The following is a 14,146-nucleotide window of genomic DNA, read 5'->3' as shown; positions in this document are numbered from 1 at the left end:
TATGTGCTGGAACTATTCCAGACCAGAGCCTCCCAGGAATGTGCTGGGCGCACTGGTGGACCGTGACTGGCTTCAGGTGTGTGGGATTGATTCCCTCAGTTCCCGGCTGGACGTACCTAGGGCCTGGGCTGGGCTGGGCTCTGGGGCCCTGGGTACCTCCAATTGCTGAGCAGTCCTGGTGATTTCCCACGCTGCGCCGTGCAACAGTGTCATTTTCTGCACGTGCCTGTGTGGTTGGAGGCCATGCGCTGGGCCTTGGGATGCAGACATCACAAGGCAGGCAAAGCCCTGCTCTAGTGGGGTGTGGTAGCAGCTTTCTAAGGTGGTCCCCAAGATTCCTGCCCCCAGCGTACCTGCCTGGGGTCATCCTCTCCCCTCGAGACACTCTCACGACAGGTTATGTTATATGGTACAGTTGACTTTAAAAGTGGTGATCCTGGGGCGCTGACATTAATAAGGTGATCTGTTCAGGGGACTGGGCTTCTCCTGCTGGGAGAGAGTCACAGTGTGAGAGGCCTCCATGTCAGGAAGATGCTCTGTTTTTGGCTCTGAAGTGGGAGGGGGCCCAGGGCAAGGCGTGCGGGTGGCCTCTAGGAGCTAAGGGCAGCCTCTGGCTGGCTGTCAGCAAGGAAATGGGAACCGTAGTCCTAAAACTTCAAGGAACTGGACCCGCCTCCTGCGTGAACGTGGAAGAGAACCCCCAGTTTCAGATGAGAATGCAACCCAGCAGACCCCTAAGCAGAGAACTCAGCTCCTCTGGCCCAAACTTCAGACCTACAGAACTGCGGGCTAGGAATGGGCATTGCTTTAGGCTGTTAAATTTGTAATGCAGCCGAAGAAAAGTAATCCATGGGGAATACAGAAAAAAGGGGACATGAGAGACTCAAAGGATTGTGCAGAAGACTGGGACCCCGCGATGTGGTGGGGAGGGGTGCTGTGGCTCCCCTGGCAGGGCTGGCCAAGGAAGCATCACCTTTGCTGAGGCCGTTCACTCACACCTGCATTTATTCTGCGAATATTTATTGAGTGACTACTACATGCCCAGCTTTGTACTAGGGGCTGTGGATACCACATCAGACAGGCAGTGGACCTTTTCTTTAAGAAACATGTTCTTAAAGGGGAGATAGATTTTTTAAAAAAGTGTAAAAACAGTGAAGCAAGAAAACAACCACCAAAATAACCCAAAACCCAATACAAATGGAGGTAAGTGCTACGAAGGAAATAAACAAGGAAACTAAGTGCTTGGGCCTGGAGACTCCCAGAAGGACTAACTCCAAGTTCTGAAGGTATAATTTAATGAACGAACAAATGCACGGATCAATAATTTCCCTGCCCCTGGATTTGCTGTATCCTGCTCAATTTCTCTTCTCTGAATCCATTTCTCCTGGGAGGAGGCCTGTGGGTGGGGGAGCAGATGCGCAGGAAAGGGTTTCAGGAGTGGGTAGCAGGCTCCAGGGTGCATGCTGGAGCGACGGAGCCGTAGTGGGGGCGGGTGGGCCACCTGCCCAGACAGAGGCTCTTCCAGAATCAGAAGGAGAGATGAGGGGCCTCCATTAAGCAACAGGGAGGAAGCTGGAGCTGAGGGACAATCAGGAGACACAGAGATGGGACGCGGAGGTTTCCAGTTAAGGGAGGGGGGTTAAATGCCCAGCAGGGTCGAGACCGCGTCCAGGTCTCTCTGGTTGGACAGCTGGCTGGCTGGAAAGGCGCACTGACTAAAGGGAGACACCAAAGGCAAGGAGCAAGTGAGGGGGAGCGGGGGGAGCCTGGTTTTAGCTTCGCCCCTTCAAGGCTCCTGCCCTGGGGAAGTGGCTACACCTGCGAGGCGCTCAGGCTGGAGAGCTGGGCGGGAGGTGCAGGCGCGGGGCTCGCCCGCGTGGACACAGGAAGCCGGCAAGTGAGGAGCCGAGGAGGGGGCACCTAACTCGCAGGAACCACGCTTACCGGCGGGGAGAGAGGAGCAGGCAGAGGAAAAAGTTAAATATTCAAGAGAGGGCTTAATGAAGGGGACAGTGCTCGCCTTGGGGGGCGGCGCTGGAGCCCAGGCGGTGCTGGGAGGTGCTCGGGCTTAGCTAGGTGTGCAGGCCGGAGGGGGGGGGGGGGCAGGCGCCCACCTGATGCTTTCTGTCTCCACTGCAGGTGGGAGGTGCGCGAAGATGTCGCTATGACTCTTCCCTTTTTTTTTTAAGAAGTGAAACTCCAGCTCGGTGAGAAGCTCACAGGAAGGAGCCCGCAGAGCTCAAGGGGCGGGAGGGGTGGGAGGGGTGGGAGGGAAGGGAAGCAGGGGAGGGGGCCTATGCGGGGAGGGCCGCCCCTTCCAACCCTTCAGGAAACCGTGGGCGGAGCAGGTGGCGCGCGCACAGGCCTGTGTGTTTGTTGTGTGTATATTGTCTGTGTTGTGTGTATGTTGTATGTATGTGTGTTGTATGTTTTTGTGTTGTCTATATTGTGGTGTGTGTTGTGTGTCTGTGCCATGTGTTTATTGTCTGTGTATGTTGTGTGCGTTGTGTCTGTGTGCGTTGTGCTGTGTGCGTTGTGTTGTGTGTGTGCTGTGTGTGTGAGTGAGAGGTTCAGGAGCTCACATTTGCTGTCTTCCACATTCTCCGTGAAGTTGGAGGCAGCTCCTCTGACAATGACGAAGGTGGTGGGAGCCGGGTGGGTGTGTGGGTGATGCTCCGGGGGCCCCTGAGGGGTAGGAGGAGGCGAGCGGCCAGGAGGCTCGGGGTGCTGCACACGGCCACAGGCCACGGCAATCCCAGTCCTTACTGAGTGGCCCAGGGGGGCCTGTTGTTCCAAGTCCTCCCGAGTCTAAAACTGAGCAGCTGAGAAGGCCAGAGCTTTGGACTCTGACACCTGTGTCCCTCCAGGCCTCCCCGAGAGAAGGGCGAGGTGGCGGCGACAGGGAGCAGCCTGGGGACTGCTTCCCCAGGTGCAGAGCAGGAAGGCGACCACCCGCGAGCCTTTAAAAGATGAGCCTGTGTGAATCTTGGTCTCCATTTTCGTATTTCTTGTCTCACCACCTGCCCCCTCCTCCCTGAATCTGTTCCATACATAATTAATGACGGTGACAGCAGGCTCTGTTTCTATAACTGAAGACACCTTTGGCAGCTTGAAACTCTTGTGTCTTTCTTGGCTCCGTAAGTTAAGCTGCTCACCCTGTGTCTGAAACCGTGGCTCTAGTGTACTTCTGAGTGTCTTCGCGTGATGGTGGGCGGTGATCGCGGCTGCCATTGACCCCACGGCCCCACGGCCTGAGCACTCTCACAGTGGGAGCCCCGCGGCACTGAGCTCCGGGGACCAGCGATGGGTGGCAGGGTCGCAGGAGTGAATAAGGGTGGTGAGGGGCCAGCTCCAGTGCAGAGCACTAGACCGCATACTGTGGAAGTGTGTTGTCTTAGGCCAGGGGCCCTAGAAGCAGAGCCCGAGGTGGGGATCCTTGAGGAAAGCGGTGCGTTGAGGGGGTGCTTGCAGAAGCAGGGGGTGGGGAAGCAGGGTGGGGCAGGGCCAGAAGGCTCAGGGAGGGTGTGGCCTCACCTGCACACCTGCTTTTTCTGGTCCCACAGCGACCTCTGGAGTGGGAGCTGCAACCCAGCGTTGGACTGTCCTGGCCTAGCCTTGTCTTGGGAAGTGGGGAGGCGCAGGCTGTGATTGCCCCTGATGTCCCCACCGAGGCCAAGGTAAGTCTGAGCGAGCACCAACAGTTTCCACTGCCACGTCCATTTGCTTTGCTTGATTTACTGAAGTCGTTCATTCACTCACTCACTCACTCACTCACTCACTCACTCACTCAACAAATACACACTGTGACTGGCTCTGCCCTTCACTCTTGTATTTTTGGCACATTTGCTGTAAATTCTGTGCTAGTCACTGAGAGAGAGCCAAAGGATTTCGTGCTCTGGGAAGCGCCAAGAAACCCCTTTTGTCTTAGATTGTCTGTTGGCCGTAGCTCATGGATGTATCTCTTGGCATTTGCGCCCTTTCTGAGGAAGTGCACGTCTCGGCGAACCGAGGGTGCAGGGAGCAGGAGAGCACGGCTGCCTCAGAGGAGGCAGGAGGAAGGCCAGCGTGGGGAAGGGGGGCCCAGGGCCCTGGGCCGGCTTCCAGTCTTTCCAGGTGTCGCGCGTGGACCACACTTGGGATGGGAAAAGATGAAGAAGAGATGAGCTTTGTGCGTGGGTCCCACCTGTTTGGCAGGGATGATGGAGAATTCAGGTGCTGGTCCAAGGCCACCCTGGGAGCTTGTTGTTATGGAAACTCCTCCTCAACACTGAGAGGCTGAGGCTTTATGGACTCATCACTGTGCTTCATATGATGTCAAAGAGGCCACCGCGTTGTCACTCATTTCCCCATCGTGGCCCCAGATCTCCTCTTGCAAAATCTAAATGTCTGGTCCCTTGATCCCTAGGTTCCTTTCCAGGGTTGACAGCCCCCTATTTCAATGATTCCCCACTCAAATGGCTGAGAACAGTTAATCTAGGCCTGAGGGGACATGTCTACAGGCAGGTCAGCAGGCTCGGCAGGATCAGCGTGTTATCAGCAAGGATCCTGTGCTGCCTGGGTTTGGGGGGGATTTAAATGAGGGTGAGGTGACCCACATTGTGTTGGAATCAAGGCTTGCTAAATTTGAAAGGCTGGGTGAATGGACCAAACCTTGAAAGTTAAAATACCGCTTTTTTAGTTAAAATGTCACATTGCACAAACACAGATGAGATAACCCTGGCCTGTGAGCAGTTCAGTTTTAGTTCAGGATCTATTTATTTACAAGTTCAGTAAATATTAATTGGGTGCCAGGCACTGATCCAGCACCTGCAGACACAGCAGTGAGTAAAATGACATCATTCTCAAGCCGTTTATATTCTAGCGTCGTAATGTAATGCAATACACAATACACAGTGCACAATACAAATGAGTAGGGTATGCGATAGGAGTGGGTGGTAGGTTGTGAGGGGCAAGGAGAGAGCAGGGCACTGGGAAATGGAATGGTGGGGTGCTATTTTTAAATGGGTGAACACTTCTTTGAGGAAGTAACATTTGGCCCATTAGTTGTTTGATGCGGCTGCTAAAAAGCTACAGAAACCCTGCATATTAGGACTAATTAGTCCCACTAATTAGAGTGACCTACTTGGACGCCTCCACCTGCCTAAGTTCACCTGACCCCCTCCAGCTGAAAGCTTGGCCTTGCAGGCCAGTCTGGGCCTTTCAGGGAATGACCCAACCAGCCTGTCTGACCTTGGCCTCATTTTAGTAAATCTGCATTTCCTTGGGCTCTTGGGAGCCCTCGCCCAGTGCAGGACACCCTGTCACTGACCACTTCCAGCACTGCCACCCACTATCCATGATAACACTCCAGATCTTTGGGGCTGGCTGGATTGCCCCAGCCCCAGGGTGGGACCGCTCACAGTGCCCCGATGCCCCGGGCAACCTTGACATGCCCGGCCCGAGCTGTCCCACTGCTCTCCGTCTCAGCTCGCTCTGTTGGCGCTGGCTCTACAGTAAGACTCCAAGGGAACACTTTCTTTTTTATTGATGTTCATCCTCCTAAGTTGGCACTTGTGTGGCATAAATGCTAATTTTCTAGATGGGAAAAAATTTTCTCCCAAACTTCTTGCGGTTTTATTAATAATGTAGCAAATGAGACAACATATTCCAAGGGCCTAGTTAATCCCAGGGAGGCCGCCAGGGCCTGAGCGCCTGTGCGCTTCCGCCCGCTGACTCTCGCTGTCTCGGGTGGGCTGCGCGGGCACCGAGGAGCAGAGGGCAGGGGAATTATGCATGAGCAGAGGCGGGAGACGCTGACCTTCTGTGTTTAAAGGTTAAAATGGTTTCTCGGGAAATGGAACAAGCTCACTAATCAGAAACTGCTCTGCATTTTTCTGCAAAAATTAGGTGCTGTGACTCTCTTCACAAGTTCTGTTGGTGAGGATCCACACATACATACATCTATACACCTCTATGTACATATACTTAATAACTAAGTCAAGTTCATGTTGGAATACCTACTCTGTTCCCAGTCCTGGGATGAGTTAGGCCAAAGGAGACACAGGAGGTGGGGGGACTTGTGAAACATGGAAGGGTCAAGAAGAAAGAGAAATGATAGAGTAGATGGTCCTAGGTTGTCAGGGATGAAGTCGGAGCTGTGGTGGTGGTGGTGGGGGGTGGGTTGTGTAGAGCTTTGTGTATCTTGTTTAGAAGTTTGGACTCCTACCCATAAACAACCAGAAGTGGCTATTGGGTTTGGGCAGGGGGGTGACATGATCAGATTTGTATTTCAGAATGATGACCCTGAGGGCTCAGTGCAGGGAGTAGATGGGAAGGATGGGGGCTGGAGGCAGAACACCTGGTTGCGGGGGGCGGGGGGAGATGGCTCTGGTCTGGGCTCAGAAGGACCTGGAATAGGGGAAGTCAATGGACGTGGAGAGGGTGGAGCAGCAGGAGGATGCTAGGGACCAGGAGTCAAGAGGGACTGGCCGAGAAGAAATTGCCAAGGATGACCCCTGGGCTTTGACCTAGGTGGGCTGAGAGGGTGATGCTAGCTCCACTGGGGAGAGGTGGGTGAGGGCAGGAGTCCAGTAAAGCATGGGAGATCAATCTGCTGGGGGCGGGGTAGGAAGGAGAGGTCTTAGGGGAGAGGAAATCTTGAGCAGAGAGGAGGGTGCACTCTGGGTTGGGTCATCTTTTCCTCAGAGGCCAGAGGGGAGGGTGAAGGTGGGTTCTTGGATTCGGGAAGTAGAGGGAGTTCATGTCCCAGGGACTCACATTTTCCCAGTTCCTCGAACCCCAGGCCAGCTTTCCTACATGCTCTATATGGATTGTCCCCCTTTCCCTCTTCATCTAGCCTAGGGGTCAGCAGACATTTTTCGAAAGGGCCAGAGAGTAAATATTTTTGACTTCCTGGGCCATAAGGGCTCTGCTGAGACTCTAGGGCTGTGGAGCAGAAGCAGCTGAGGACAGTCCATAAATGACAGGGGAGGCCTGGTACCAATAAACGTTATTTACTGAAACTAGCTGAGCTGTAGTTGGCTGACCCTGAATCTAGCTGATTCCTTCTCATGCTGACCCTGCTAGTAAGGACTGTCACTGCACTCTTACTTTTCCTTCCGTGTGCTCATCTCAGCTCTGACTGGGTTCTTTGTCCAATCATGTGCTTAGCATCACTGCTGTGTTAGTGTTAAGGCAGGGGCCCTGCCTGTCGTGTCATCGTGGATTCCAGAGCTGGCACATGCAAGAGCCTGCATGTATTTCATGCTCACGGAGTGCTTCACACGCATCGTTCACTCAAACCACCCAGGAATTCCATTTTACAGATGAGGAAACTGAGACTTAGGCTAAAGGCTTGAAATCATGTAACTGGAAAGTAGAGGGGCCAAGATTTGGACTTAGTCTGGCTCTACAGAGTGATTCTTAAACCACAATCAATGTCATTCTGCCCCTTGATAAGTTGCTGGTGAAAAGTGAATTAGAAGTCATGTCCCTCATCAGGTAGAAAAAGGGCAGGATGAGGTAAGAGTCACCTGAGGAGGGTCATGGGAACCCGGCATTGTCACTGTGGGAAGGGAATTGGGAGATGACTGACAGGAAGTGGCTTTGCCCTGTGGTCCAGGTGAGGATAGAGGGCCTGTGTGGGATCCACTCTACAAGCCGTGGGCTTTCTCTGCACACATGCAAGCAGGGTAACCCCATAATTTTCAACAGTGAGATGATTCAGAATATTACATGAGGAAAGAGCGATGGAAATGAAGTTTAGCCAAGGAGAGAAAGTGTCACAGAGCAGTCAAGAGTTGTTTTCAAATATCCAAATAGATCATGCGAAGATGTGCTTAGACTTCTGTGTGTTCGCGAGCACACACTAGGATGGGTGGATGGCAATTTCAGGGTGAATGATTTGGTTGCACTCAAGAGAATACTTCCTAATATGTGGAGTTGCAGGGCCATTCTGAGGCATTTTGTGGGAACTTTTAACAGTGTCTTAGGGTGGAATAAACCGTCCTTGAGTCTCTTGTGTTTTTGAAAGTCAAGGATATCACTCAGGTTTAGAAATTCATCAGCTGAGAGACATTATTTTGGATCTTGGTCTCAGAGTGCTACCACTTTAAGTGAAAATGTTCCTGGAAGCCAGGTGCCTTTTTATAAATTCCTCATTTTAACATCAGGACTACTGATTTGGGGCAGAGAGGAGTAAGGAGTGCAGGCCACTATTCTGTGACCATGGCCCCAGATCTTCGCCTTCTCCACTCTTCATAAAATTAATTTCTCCCTTCCCTCCAGCCCTCATTCAAATTGGTTTGCCTTCCTATTTTATTATCAGCAAATAGTAACTGAGTACGTAACGTGTGATATTTGCAGAAGGAATTAATGAAATAAAAAATGTAATCTTTGACTTTTATATAATTTAAATCTTTCATTCATTCTATAAACTATTATTGAGAGCCTACACTGTACTAAAATACATAAGTGAATAAAACATAGTTCTTGCCTTAAAGAATCTATAATTTCTTTGGCAAGACAGGATCAATACACAGGGAAAAATGTCTAAAATACAAGGATATATGATTAGATGGTGGCGTACACATTCATGAGGTCTCCAAAGAGAAGGAGAGTCACATGGTTGTTACCTGAGTTTCCGCTCTGCAGTAAAGGAAGAAAGAGCCTCGTGGGCTGGGGGAGCAAGAGCAGTTTTCCGGGGGGGGGGGGGGGTTGGAGAGCATGCTCTGGAGTGGCTGTGGAATGGGAAGGAAATTGATGAAAGAGGGTTTTAATAAATATTGCTACAAACTATGCTTTTGGAGACCTTTTCATGCCCTTTGAGAGATGTGTGTAGAGAATGAAATTCCTTTTTAATTACTTTGGGTGGTTGAAATTTTACTTCTTAAAATCAACCCCACTCTGAGGTAGTACCTTCTAATACAAGTGGTGTAGATGGCCCTGAACAAGCACTGCCTTGGTAGGCCTCGCTGGGTGACAAATGGGAGCTTGATCTCCGAGGAAGGGTGGGAGAAGCCAGGCAGGCAGAGGCCAAAGGGGGGCGTTACGTGGCGGAAGGCTAGGGGGTGGCGTATGGAAAACAACAGTGACAGTGCCCAGGGCATCTCCCGAGGCCACCCATGTAAAGGAGCATGTCGGGGTGCTGGAGCAGTCTGTCTCCTTCTGGGAGAGCTCGCCTTCCTCGAGATTTCTCCTGTGTTTCCTACAGTATGTTGTCTACAGAGCGTCAGAGTCAGCCCAGGGCACGCGGCCACGGTGGGCCCCTTCCCAGCTCCCTGGCCAAATTATCCCTCCTGACCGATGTTCTACTGCTCTCCCTTTTGAGTGTCCCCAACTGCGGACCTGGCTATGAGAATCCCTGTTTTCACTTGTGCTGGATCTCAAGTCTCACTTTTAGGCCTATTTCCTAAATGACAAAGACAGAATTGCAGAGTCACATAAGCGAGTGAAATATTTATGATGAACCTGAGAACTTGGTTTATTCACCTACATATCTTTCCTCTTGTGGATTAATTAATCCTGATAAATCCCCCTACTTCCTTGCCCCCTGCTACATCTAAATTACTCAGAAAAGGCATGTGTGTGGCGGGCAAGCTGGGGGGTGGCGTTTCAGGATCCTCTTAAAAGAAATATTTCTAAATATTTGCCATGGAGTCGTGAGCATAGCAGATCCATCGTTAGGGGATACGGTTGTGTTGACTGCATGAGAAATGTCCTCTTTCATGTGCTTGGAAACTGCCCTGACCACACTCTGTTTGGTCTCTGAGACCTTCTCTGTATGACAAAGTCCATCGGGCCGGCAGGTTTGAGTCCATCAAAGTGAAACCCTAAGCTCTACCAACAGCACCTAGGGAGGAGCCATAAACAAAGCGTCTGGATATTTTATGCTAAAAAATGAGGAAAGAGCGGAGAGGGGTGTCAGGAATTATGACCCCCTTTTGTGGCTCTGACAACTGCGATGAATTCTTTTCTGCAGTTGGTTAGACAGTGGCTCTGACCCTGGAGATGAGAGCCAGCGCCAGCGACAACGCCGGCTGTCCACCGATGAGGTGAGCGGCCGCAAAGGGATTGGGAAGAACCTGGCTTCTGTGTTTTCTTCTCACTTAGATTTATCAAGTTTCTTATAATTTCCAGAGTAGCTTTCTATTTGGTTCCCTTATTCTGGTGATTTACCTCTTGTTCAAAAGGAACGTAATTTCTGACGTCCATTTCCAGAGGCATAAAACCCATCTGATTCAGGAGGCAATGTCTTAGTCCATTTGGGCCACAGACTGGGTGGCTTGGAAACAACAGACATTTTTCTCCCAAGAGCGAGGCACTGGGGTGGTTGCGTTTGGTGAGGTCTCTGTTCCTGGTTTATAGCTGGTGCCTTCTTGCTGTGCCCTCACATGGTAGAGGGGGCTGGGGATCTCTCATTTATAAGGGCATGAATCCCCTTCATGAGTGCTCTGCCCTCATGACTTAAGCACCTCCCAAGGACCCCATCTCCTAATACCATCATCTTTGAAGGTTAGGATTTCAACATATGAATTGGAGGGCACAAACATTGAGACCATTGAAGACAAATAATAGTGGCAAGAAGACCTTGGAGGAGACAGTTCCATCATTCCTAACTTGAGGTTTCTCCAAGTATGGGGAAAGAAACATGGAAATGTGGGGAATCATGGTGTGCATGGAAAAGGAGCCTATTTCAGTACAGCCAGAGAGGTGCAGGCATGTGGTGGTTGATGGGAGAACAGCAGAAAGAAGGAGCGGGGACCAGAGCACAGAGGACGTTCCTCACGTCGTGCTCCAGTGGTTCCCAAGCCAGGCTGCTCATGAAAACCTTCCAGGGAGAAGTAAAAATATACCATTGCCAAGTCCTACTTCATACTGATGTATTTTTAATAATGTATGCCTTAGAGTGAATTAATTCAGTTAGATGGTTCTCCTAAATTCTAGTTGAGACCACTGAATAAATAGGAGTTTTGTTTGGAGGAGTTAAATAACCTTGGAGCATGGGTTAATTAATTAATTAATTAATTAAGCAACAACGTATGTTCTAGAATGAAGAGTCCTTGCCCCATACTTTGAAGAGCTCACCCACCATTGGAGGGTATATGTAAATAAACAGATACTTTGCAATATTGCTCTGGTATAAAAAAAAGAAAAGTAGTTCCTTGCAGCAAATTGTCTTTTACATTCACATCTTTGGCTCTTAAGTGAGCCTTGGACACTCACTATCACATTTGGTCTTGAAGGGTTATGTTCTGGTCAGGGTTGGATGCAGGGAGGGGTAGAGGGTCTTTCCAAATGTGGAGCATATGGGCAGCTACAGGAATTTGTGTCTTGAAGGGGTGATAAGGCCAATCCAAAAAGTTTGGTAGAGTGACAGCCAATTGGCATCAAAATTCATGGAAGAGTATTGAGAACTAGGGAACTAGTGGAGGGGCCTGGGTATATTTTGAAAGGATTTTGGATGGTTTTTCCTAACATCTGACATGGGCTTGCCAGGTGCATATAAAGGGCTGGGATAGGAAGAGTACTCACTGCCACATGTTTTACATTGTTTATTTGGGGAAATGCATTCTGTGTGGGAAAGGTAGTAAGATGGAAACCAAAGACATTTAGACTCATTAGAAAAATGGTGGCATTATTGATGCTTTTCTTTCGCTTCATTAAGTAAATGGAATGACAAGGTAGCAACGTGATATGATTACTTGACTTTTCTGCTTATAGGCGAGGAAAGGAGAACTCGTTATTTCAATTACCATTGGAAATATTTCAAGAATAGATTAATCTGCTTTTCTGCCTCCGTAATGGAGTGCGGTGGATATAATGGAATATTTGTTACACGGAACCTCAACAGCCTCACATTTTGGTGTTTTAATCATATGTCTCCTTGCGTTATTTAATAATTATATCACCTATAAACCTTACCTCCCTGGTATGGTCTGAATGTTTATGTCCTCCTCAAATTTCTATGTTGAATTCCTAACCCTCAAAAGGGGTTAGGAATTCCTAATGATATTAGGATGTGGGGACTTTGTGAGGTGATTAGGTCAAGAGGCCAGAGCCCTCATGATTGGGATTAGTGCCTTGATAAAAGAGACCCCAGAGAGCTCACTGTCTGTTCCACCTGTGAGATTACACCTAGGAGGTGCCAGCTATGAACCAGAAGGTGGGCCCTCACCAGACACCAAATCTGCTGGCACTATGACCTTGAACTTCCCAGCCTCCAGAACTGTGATAAATAAATGTCTGTTGTTCATCAGCCATCCAGTTTATGGCATTTTTGTTATAGAAGCTGAATGGACCAAGATGCTCTCCAAAGAGTCTATGAATTCCTTGGGAAGCAGGACATCCTTTCTATATCCTGATTGTCCCTACAAAATCTAGCCCATTGGCTTGGGCATTAGTAGTGACCCATGAAGAACTATGGATGAGACTGGAGTGACCAAGGGACACTAATCCTTTGGCTGTTGCTATGGCATGAATGTCCCCCATCCCTCAAATTCATATTGAAATCCTTACCCCCCAAAGGTGATGATATTAGTAGGTGTGGCCTTTGGGAGGTGATTATGTCACAAGGGTGGAATCCTCATGAATAAGATTAGTGCCCTTATAAAAGAGTCCCCACAGAGCTCCCTAGCCCTTTCTAACACATGGGATACACAGAGAAGCCTGTGACCCGGAGGAGGGCCCTCATCTGACCATGCTGGCACTGTGATCCTGGGCTTCCGGGCTCCAGAACTCTGAGAAATAAATTTCTGCTGTTTATAAATCATCCAGTCTGTGGAATTTTGTTACAGCAGCTTGAACAGAATAATACAGCTGTTTTAGCTTCCTGAGGTGAGGAGCCACTGATGCTCACCTAATAAGAAATGGTAATCAATGAAAGGCGTGGAGCTAATGCATTAAGAATTGAAATCACAAAACATTAAAATTAGAAGTTCCTTTTCTCCGTAAGGCATAAGGAGAGCCCCTTCAAAGTAAGTTTATGGGCTGAAAAAATGTGTTTTTTTCTTTCATTTGAATCCTGGTCTCTGATGTCTAAAGAGAAAGGAGCACCTGAAGGCGCCTTTATTTGATGGGTACATAGAGGTGACCTTGGGAAAGGGTCATCTGGCGTTATGACCCACCTGGGTGGCCCACTTGCTGTGTGGGCAGAGGTTCTGCCCCCTCACTGCCTGATGAGCACTGATGCTGACCAAGGTGGGATTTCGTTCATTGCCAAGTCTAGTCTTGGAATCTGCAGGGAGGAAGATTTCTTGCGGAGGAGACATTGTTTAATGTAAACTCAGTATTTTGGCTAAGCCTTCTTTTTTTCTGCTTAAGGGAGACAGGACTGGTGTAACCAATATCCACAAGCGTCATGATTTCATAACTAACCCATACCACAGGCCATCTTGGCGGGGCCCATGAAGTGCAAACCACGTGTGGACTCACACACACACACACACACACACACACACACACATGCCATATGCACATTTTCTTTCTAGGGTGAGAATGGTTATCTTTGGGGCTTAGGCAAGAATCACATTGTGGCCTGGCCTTTGCGAATCCATTTGTCTTTCCTTGAAAGAAGGCTTTTACTATTCGGTTTAGTTTTGTTTACTTGAAATGTTGCGTTTGAATCTTGCCTGCCTGCCTAGAGGCTAGAAGGCCTTGGAAACCGTGTGCATGCTAATGAAATTCGAAAGCACATTCACTTCCACTCAGACACAGGCAGCAGGGACCATCTTTTACCCTAAGAAAGCTCTTTCCACCCTCTAAAGGTTGAAAAAGGAAAAAAAAAGAATTGTTTAGGAGTGAATATTCATAAAACAAAATCTTGCATCAAAAAATGTAACAAAATTTCCAGCAGGATATTATGAACAAATGTACTTTCGCATTAGTTCTATCAAATTATTCGGTGTCCCTTACAGAGCGGACTGCTAGTTTTAGTGCTTTTTGTATCAATAATATCCTTTATCTACATCTGGTTTAAGTGATATTAACTGAAGCTTTTAATTATATTGAATGGAATTTATTGTGGTAAAAGGGTGAGGGGCCATCAGAGAATCTGTTTGTTAAGAACATTCTCAAGGGTTAGCTCTTCTCTCCCAACAGGTATGCTTAAAGATCAGCCTTCCAGATTAATTAAAAAAAAATGACTAGCTCCCTCCTAAAATATATCAAA

The 14,146-nt window shown here is 49.0% G+C and overlaps 1 long non-coding RNA gene across 1 annotated transcript in view; it reads left to right on the top strand.

The window, feature by feature from the left end:
- The first annotated feature begins 1,529 nt into the window (after positions 1-1,529).
- Positions 1,530-14,146, top strand: part of LOC308566327 — a 132,590-nt gene continuing 119,973 nt past the window's right edge. Inside the window, exons 1-3 of the long non-coding RNA XR_014000144.1 lie at positions 1,530-1,734; positions 2,140-2,207; positions 3,564-3,677. This is a non-coding gene — a long non-coding RNA (uncharacterized lncRNA). The remainder of the gene's footprint in view (positions 1,735-2,139; positions 2,208-3,563; positions 3,678-14,146) is intronic.

This window comes from Miniopterus schreibersii, assembly GCF_964146895.1.
Source record: "Miniopterus schreibersii genome assembly, chromosome: 13".
NCBI classification, from domain to species: domain Eukaryota; kingdom Metazoa; phylum Chordata; class Mammalia; order Chiroptera; family Miniopteridae; genus Miniopterus; species Miniopterus schreibersii.
Note: the sequence above shows the minus strand (reverse complement) of the source record. Positions and strands in the feature narration are given on the sequence as shown.